We start from the raw sequence: 7592 nt of genomic DNA, 5'->3' as shown, positions 1-7592 counted from the left end.
AATCTACAATGAACTCAAACAAATTTACAAGAAAAAAACAAACAACCCCATCAAAAAGTGGGCAAAGGACATGAACAGACACTTCTCAAAAGAAGACATTTATGCAGCCAAAAAACACATGAAAAAATGCTCATCATCACTGGCCATCAGAGAAATGCAAATCAAAACCACAATGAGATACCATCTCACACCAGTTAGAATGGCCATCATTAAAAAGTCAGGAAACAACAGGTACTGGAGAGGATGTGGAGAAATAGGAACACTTTTACACTGTTGGTGGGACTGTAAACTAGTTCAACCATTGTGGAAGTCAGTGTGGCGATTCCTCAGGGATCTAGAACTAGAAATACCATTTGACCCAGCCATCCCATTACTGGGTATACACCCAAAGGACTATAAATCATGCTGCTATAAAGACACATGCACACGTATGTTTGTTGTGGCACTATTCACAATAGCAAAGACTTGGAACCAACCCAAATGTCCAACAACAATAGACTGGATTAAGAAAATGTGGCATATATACACCATGGAATACTATGCAGCCATAAAAAATGATGAGTTCATGTCCTTTGTAGGGACATGGATGAAACTGGAAATCATCATTCTCAGTAAACTATCGCAAGGACAAAAAACCAAACACCACATGTTCTCACTCATAGGTGGGAATTGAACAAAGAACTCATGGACACAGGAAGGGGAACATCACACTCTGGGGACTGTTGTGGGTTGGGGGGAGGGGGGAGGGACAGCATTAGGAGACATACCTAATGCTAAATGACGAGTTAATGGGTGCAGCAAACCAACACGGCACATGGATACATATGTAACAAACCTGCACATTGTGCACATGTACCCTAAAACCTAAAGTATAATAATAAAAAAATTAATAAATAAACAAAAAAGAAAAAAGAAAAAAAAGAAAAATGACTGAGGTCCCTGAAGAAGAAGGAATTCTGCCTTCAGACTCGACTACAATATCAACTCCTCCCAGAATTTCTAGCCCGCTAGCCAGCCCCAGCCTACCAACCCCACAATCAAGAGCCAGTTCCTTAAATCTCTCTATATATGTGTATATATATATTTCTATATATCCACACACACATATGTATATATTTATACACATACCTATCTGCATACATGCATGTATACATACATATAGGTGTATCTATATACAGAGGTACACATATATGTGTGTATAAATATATATACACATATAATTATGTATTATGCATGTCTGATTCTGTTTCTCCAGAGAACCCCAACACAGTGACTAAGGACTGATGTTTCATAAACCTAACTCTGTGCTCTTGCTTGTTTTATTTAAAATATTTTAACATATTTTAAAAGTATGAGAAATATTTCAGATCATATTTCTCATACTTTTCAAATGTAAAATACATTTACTTATTTCCAGATTTGTGGATGGAAGAACTGGTCAAATACTTGCATCCAAGCAAATTAATTCATCAGGGTGCTGTTCTCTCTCATGTTTTAACGATGACCTCGAGCACTGCGAGAGGATGTTACCAGATGAGAGCCGGGCAGAAGGCAAAGAGATCATCCACAGGCCTTACGGTTACACCCATAGTGTGCTGGCAGCCAGTGAATTCCACGAGAATGAACAATCAGGGTTATAATTTTCAGCTTTGTTGTGAGCATCCTGCCTTTGCCTTTTGATCCTGCCTAATCTTGTTCTCCCCTGCACATTTGCTGCCTCATTTCTTCCTTCAGAAAGAGCAAGTTTTCTTTCTGCTAAGTACATAAACAGCTTCTAATCCAGCAAACAGTCAGCTGTAGATGTAGAGGGTTTGGCCAGGAGGAGAAACAGAGATGTGACAAACAGATGAGAGCAGCGGGCAAGCCTGGGGAACGCCCATGTGCACGGAGCTCCTGGAGGGCAGGGTGTGTGGGGGCAGAGAGGATGAGGAATGTGCCCCACTCACACCTGTGACCAGGGACAGACGTGTGAGCCTCGCTGACAGAAGATAGCTGTGGGATCCGAGGGATCAAGAGCTTTACACAGCTAACAGAACTACACATACCTTCGAATTTCTAATTTTGAAGAAGCTTCCTATGAAAGTGAGGGAATTTAGAGAAAAACAAAGGGCAGGGTGGCCCTGGGGAAGACTCATTGCCTGGGATGGTGCCAACGAGAGGCTGGGCTTTGAAACAGTGAGAGATATGAGGCGGGGCCGGGTGCCGTGGTGCATGCCTGTAATCCCAGCACTTTGGGAAGCTGAGGCGGGAAAATCACTGGAGCCCAGGAGTTCAAGACCAGCCTTGGCAATAAAATGAGACCCCATCTCTACAAAAAAATGTTTTTTTAATTAGGCATGGTGGCACCCACCTGTAGTCCCAGCTACTTGGGAGGATGAGGTGGGAAGATCACTTGAGCTCCAGAACTTCAGACTGCAGCGAGCTATGATCGCACCACTGCACTCCAGCACGGGTGACAGAGCCAGACCCTGTCTCTTAAAAAACAAACCAACAAACAAACAAAAAAGGGATATGAGGCAGCCCAGCAGCCCGCATGGCAGAAGATACCAAAACCATTTGGGTCACGCTTGTAATCCCAGCACTTTGGGAGGCCGAGGCGGGCGGATCACGAGGTCAGGAGATCGAGACCATGGTGAAACCCCGTCTCTACTAAAAATACAAAAAATTAGCCGCGCGTGGTGGCGGGCGCCTGTAGTCCCAGCTACTCGGAGAGGCTGAGGCAGGAGAATGGCGTGAACCTGGGAGGCGGAGCTTGCAGTGAGCCGAGATTGCGCCACTGCACTCCAACCTGGGCGACAGAGCGAGACTCTGTCTCAAAACAAAAAAAAAACAAAAAAAAACAAAAAAAAACCATTTGGGAAGTCTTACTCACCATAACACACCAAGAAGCAGTATTGTCCAACAGAACCTTCTGGAGTGATGGAAATATCTTATATCTGCACTACCCAATGCAGTAGCCTCCAGGCATATGTCACTACTGAGCACTCAAAACATTGCTAGTCCAACTGAGCAACTGGCTTTCACGTTTTACTTAATTTTAATTAGAATTTAAATGGCCACATGTGGCTGGTGGCTGCCATATTGAACAGCACAGCCATCAGGTCTTCCTAACACACTGATTGATGTGTCTCCCAACGTAGTTTGAGGAAGGAGTGCTACGAATAAATGAGCGCACAATCCTCTTGCTACTGAATGCTCCACATTTGAATTATTAGCAATCTAAAGGGTTGGCTGGAGCCAGTGAGAATGAAGACACTTCCTTTTTTTTAGGGTCTTTAGGAGACCCTAAAAGCCTGGTGGAGGAGCTTAGCCACCAGCATTACCTGATCTGGTAAGCAGTGAATTAGAATGTCCTTTGCAGGAAACACTATCATTTGGGTGCATAATTAACCCCAGTCTGGTCGTCAGTTATAACCTTAGAAACAAGAGCTAAAACTTCCCACCTCTGCTCTGTTTCCAAATGTGGGACTGTTGTTTTTAGGTACTTCAATTTTTAGTAGATTTAGAAGAAAATCCCTCCAGCTGTAAGGGAGCTTTATAAATAGGAAAAAATAACATTTGTCATATTTGCCTTGGGAGATTTGGGCTCAGCCACGGACTCAGGAGCTCTGGGCAACACCTCTGCGTCCCCTCCCCTCACCTGTTCCATCTGTACAGCTGAGAAAGAAAGGCTTTCTCAGGGTTTAAGGAAAAAGATTAGAACCATTATAGAGCATTTTAACAAACGCAAAGTACCTTTCTATATAAATTATAACATGTTTTTACTTACTTGATTTCTTCTTTTGAGGGGAAATGAAGCATTGCTTTTGGGTATAATATGGAAGAAGTTTAATAGCACAATTACAGCTGAGTCTTCAAAATACAGTAAGAGGCTGTGACCGCCCGTGTGTCCAACTGAGCGCATGTGCACCAGCGGGGCCAAGCAGAGGGAGCACCCGGCTCTTGCCGGGGAAATGGAGGGAGAGCCATGGGTTAGGGATAGGGAAAGCTGTGGGGCACATTATCCCCTGGGAGGAGAAAGCACAAAACCAGAGGCTCTGAGGGACAAAGAGGAAGGAGGGCAGAGCAATCCAACAGCCATGGAGGCTGAAGAGACGACGGAGAATGCCTACAGGAGTTCCGTGAATGTCATAACATGATCCTCGACCAACTGAATGAACAGTGAGGGCAGGACTGCTTTACTGACATCACCCTGATTGTCGATGGACACCATTTGAAGGCTCACGAGGCTGTTTTGGCTGCTTGGAGTAAGTTCCACAAATTCTTTTTTTTTTTTTTTTTTTTTTTGAGATGGAGTCACATTTTGTCACCCCGGCTGGAGTGCAGTGACCAGATCCTGGCTCACTGCAACCTCCACCTCCCGGGTTCAAGCAATTCTCCTGCCTCCGCCTCCCAAGTAGCTGGGACTACAGGCACCCATCACCACACCCGGCTAATTTTTGTATTTTTAGTGGAGACAGGGTTTTGCCAAGTTGGCGAGGCTGGTCCTGAACTCCTGATCTCAGGTGATCCGCCCACCTCCGCCACCCAAAGTGCTTACAGAGATTACTGTAATCCTTCCCAAAGGGATTACAGGGGTAAGCCACCCGGCCCGGCCGCCTTCTACAAATTCCTTCCGGAGTTTACCCAAGAACCTTTGGTGGAGATAGAACGTATTAGTAAAATGGCCTTTTGCCATTTAATTGAGTTCACATGTACAGCAAAATTAATGATACAAGGAGAAGCAGCCAGGGATGTATGGAAAGCAGCAGAATGTCTACAAATGCTAGAAGCCATCAAAGCCCTTGAAGTTAGGAACAAAGAAAACTCAACTTCAGGCCAGGTGCAGTGGCTCACGCCTGTAATCCCAGCACTTTGGGAGGCCGAGGCAGGCATATCACCTGAGGTCAGGAGTTCAAGACCGGCCTGGCCAACATGGCGAAACCCCGTCTCTACTAAAAAATACAAAATTTAGCTGGGCGTGGGGCACCTGTAGTCCCAGCTACTCAGGAGGCTGAGGCAGGAGAATTGCTTGAATGCAGGAGGCGGAGGCTGCAGTGAGCCAAGATCGCACCACTGCACTCCAGTCTGGGCAGCAAAGCAAGACTCCATCTCAAAACAAAACAAAACAAAACAAAACTCAACTTCATTAAAGGAAAATACCACAGGAAAAAGTGAGGCCAAAAAAGGTAAGAGTGCAGAAACTTCATGCTATCGCTGAGTCACTGCCATCTGCAGAATCAGACCCTGTTGAAACTGAGGTAGAGATTGCCGAAGACACGACTGAAGCAGAAGATAAAGGCATGGAGGAAACATTAGAGGAAGGGCTTCTGCCCAGCAGTCCATAAAGTACATACAGAGCACAGGTTCCTCCAGCACTGTTGCCAGATATCACCAGCAAGTACTGATACCAGAGTCGGGCAGAGAAATGCTGGGTAGAGAAAGGCGGGGTCCCTGGTGAGGGCTCCCCCCTCAGGCCTGTGCTCACGGGCCTAAGTGAGGACAGGCACTCCTGTTTTTGCACCCAAATGTTGCATTTTCCAAGACCACCCTGGCCTGCCACACCCCCATCCTGGGCCTATAAAAACCCCCAGACCCTAGCAGGCATAGACACAAGCAGTGGGATGTCAAGAGGCACACAGCAGCAGAAGGGCACGCAGGCGGCTAGGCATCGAGAGGAGCAGGGGAGTGGAAGAGCACAGGAACAGGCACCTGCAAACGCCGGCAGGCCATCAACCAGCAGAACAATGCGGATGCCCAGGGGAATTTGGCAGGGGCGGTAGGAGGACAGTCTGGCCGCTGAACAGCCCGACTCCAAGGGAAAAATCCCTTCCCATTCTATCCCTCTTTCGGTTCCCCATCCATCTGCTGAGAGCTACTTCCACCATTCAATAAAACCCTGCACTCATTCCCCAAGCCCGCATGTGATCCGATTTTTCCAGTACACTAGGGCAAGAACCCTGGGATACAGAAAGCCCTCTGTCCTTGTGATAAGGCAGAGGGTCTAAGTCAGCTGATTGACACAAGCCGCCTACAGACAGCAAAATTAAAAGAGCACCTGTAACACACGCCCACTGGAGCTTCAGGAGCTGGAAACATTTCCCCCAAGACACTGCCGTGGGGTTGGAGCTCACGACCACAACCTGCCCCACTAGGTTTGAGCAGCAGCACCAAAGAAGCTAGCCACGCCCCCAACACACCCTGTGAGGGGGATAAGGGAGCTTTTCCTGTTTCAGTACCACCAAGGTGACAGAAAAGGGCAGATTAAAGAAGAAGACAGCTGTGCATCTGACCCCACAAGCAAACAGGAACACATGAAATCACACTTCACTGAGTTTCAACTGTGAAATATGCAACAAAAGGTATCTTCAGGAGAGCACATGGAAACAGCACCTGAATTGTTACCACCTTGAAGAACGTGGAGGCAGTAAGAAGCAAAGAACTGAGGAAAAATTCATGTATGTCAGTACTGTGAGAAACAGTGTGACCATTTTGGACATTTTAAAGAACATCTTCGAAAACATACAGGTGAAAAACCTTTTGAATATCCGAATTGTCATGAACAATTTGCTAGAAATAGCCCCCTCAAATGTCACCTCGCTGCATGCCAAATGAATAGGGACCAAAAAAGGAAGAAAGAAGCTCACAAATGCCAGGTCTGCAACAGTGTGCTTAACAGCTGGGACCAGTTCAAAGATCACTTGGTAATACATACTAGAGATAAACCCAACCATTATACTTTACGTGACTTGTGGTTTATGCAAGGAAATGAATTAAGGAGGCATCTCAGCGATACAACGTATCAAAGCATCTAGTAATGGAAGAAGTTCTTTCAGTAGAAACACGTGTACAAGCTGAACCTGTGACATCAATGATATTATAGAACAAGCTGGGAAGGCGCATGTGCTCCCACTGTTTCAGGTCCAGGTGGATTCAGCACAAGTGACCGTGGAACACATCCACCCAGAACCACGCCAGGACAGCCAGGTGCCCGACACACAGGAGTGAGCTTCCAGAGCAGGTCCAAGTGAGTTATCTAGCAGTGGGTTGAATTCAGCCTGAAGAAGGTACTGAAGTACATGGAGAGGAGCTGCATGTGGAATGGGTAAATCAGATACCAGCGGAAGTACAAAGTGAACTTCCAGAAGCAGGCTTTGTCCACATGACCCCAGAAATCATGACCCAAGAGGAGAGAGGGCCTAGCCAAGCAGATGCTGAGGCTGCCAGGGAAGATCACGAAGATGCTGAGGATTAGAGACCGTGCCGACAGCATATTCTGAAGCTGAAAAGGCAGAGAATGAGGAAAGAACAGCTATGCCAGTTTTAGAATGAAATTACACATGAATATATTTTTAAATATACTTGTTGGGTTTCTGAACCGATTATAGGCAGTATGACTGTCCTTAAGCTAACAGACAAGTGGACCAAAGTTAAGCTATTTCCTGTTGTTTCTGTTGGAACATGTCGATTCCCCTCCCCCAACTTACTGCCACAGCAGAGGGATTTTTCCCATAACTGAAGGGATCTTTTCCGTAACTTAAATGGATTATATTCTTATCATATAGTGGGGTACCAATGTATCTATGTTCATTGTGGTAAAAGTTCTCCGTTTT

At 45.9% G+C, this 7592-nt stretch overlaps 1 pseudogene; it reads left to right on the top strand.

Annotated features, from left to right (window-relative positions):
• The first annotated feature begins 215 nt into the window (after window positions 1-215).
• On the top strand, window positions 216-7311 carry LOC116809679 (zinc finger protein 131-like; annotated as a pseudogene).
• Window positions 7312-7592: the final 281 nt, after the last annotated feature.

The sequence above is a fragment of the Hylobates moloch genome, unplaced genomic scaffold (genome assembly GCF_009828535.3).
Source record: "Hylobates moloch isolate HMO894 unplaced genomic scaffold, HMol_V3 SCAFFOLD_1, whole genome shotgun sequence".
NCBI classification, from domain to species: Eukaryota; Metazoa; Chordata; class Mammalia; order Primates; family Hylobatidae; genus Hylobates; species Hylobates moloch.
Note: the sequence above shows the minus strand (reverse complement) of the source record. Positions and strands in the feature narration are given on the sequence as shown.